The sequence below is a fragment of the Camelus dromedarius genome, chromosome 3 (assembly GCF_036321535.1).
Source record: "Camelus dromedarius isolate mCamDro1 chromosome 3, mCamDro1.pat, whole genome shotgun sequence".
In the NCBI taxonomy this organism is placed as follows: Eukaryota; Metazoa; Chordata; class Mammalia; order Artiodactyla; family Camelidae; genus Camelus; species Camelus dromedarius.
Genome location: NC_087438.1, coordinates 68,279,391 through 68,280,148, shown reverse-complemented (window position 1 = coordinate 68,280,148; position 758 = coordinate 68,279,391). Strand labels below are relative to the sequence as shown.

Here is a 758-nt window from a genome sequence, read left to right as displayed (position 1 = left end):
TTCCAATGCACATCTTATAATCCCTTTTATAGTTATCTTCTGCATTGTCACTGCATATGTCAAGCTCCCGTACAAAGTTCAATCCATTTAGAATTTAATAAAACTCAGATGGTCTTTGTATGTTTTGATTGTTTATAACAAATTTTCTTCAATCTGCTTTTTTTATAATTTTTTTTCTTATTTTATTTTGTTTTTGTTTTTTGGGGGGGGGGGAGAGTGGGTAATTAGGTTTATTACTTATCTTTTTATTGGAGGTACTGGGGATTGAACCCAGGACCTCATGCATGGTAAGCAGTCACTTTACCACTGAGCTATACCTTCCTCCCAATCTACTTTAAAAATGCATTTTTCTTAATGAATGGAAACTTCTGTTCACCTAAGAGCCACCTTATATTTTATCTGTCAGTGTCATAATACTGTCACTGTTTTTGAGGTTTACTCACAAATTTCCAGCTGTCATTTTGTCTTGTGTAGAGGAATGAGTTAATTCATTCAAAAGACCTTGTGACAAGTTAAATCCATTGCTTTTAACACATCGAGATGTATTTGTTTTTCTTCCCCACAGTGTGCACTCAAGTAAATGCTGTGCTGTTGACACCTAATACTTAACGTGTCGGAGGCCAATTCATTATTTTCACCCAGCAAGTTTCTCATTTCTCAAATACCCCAAAAGTCACAGTGGTACTTTTCCTTTTTTCTCCTTCACATAATTTGTTGGATAATTGTTTTCTCTGAATATCTTAAAAGTGAATGAGATT

General features: G+C 34.3%; 1 non-coding gene across 1 annotated transcript; it reads right to left on the bottom strand.

Moving 5' to 3' along the window:
- Positions 1-249: 249 nt before the first annotated feature.
- On the bottom strand, positions 250-322 carry TRNAG-ACC (transfer RNA glycine (anticodon ACC)). The gene has a single exon. It is a non-coding gene; the product is annotated as a tRNA-Gly (tRNA).
- Positions 323-758: the final 436 nt, after the last annotated feature.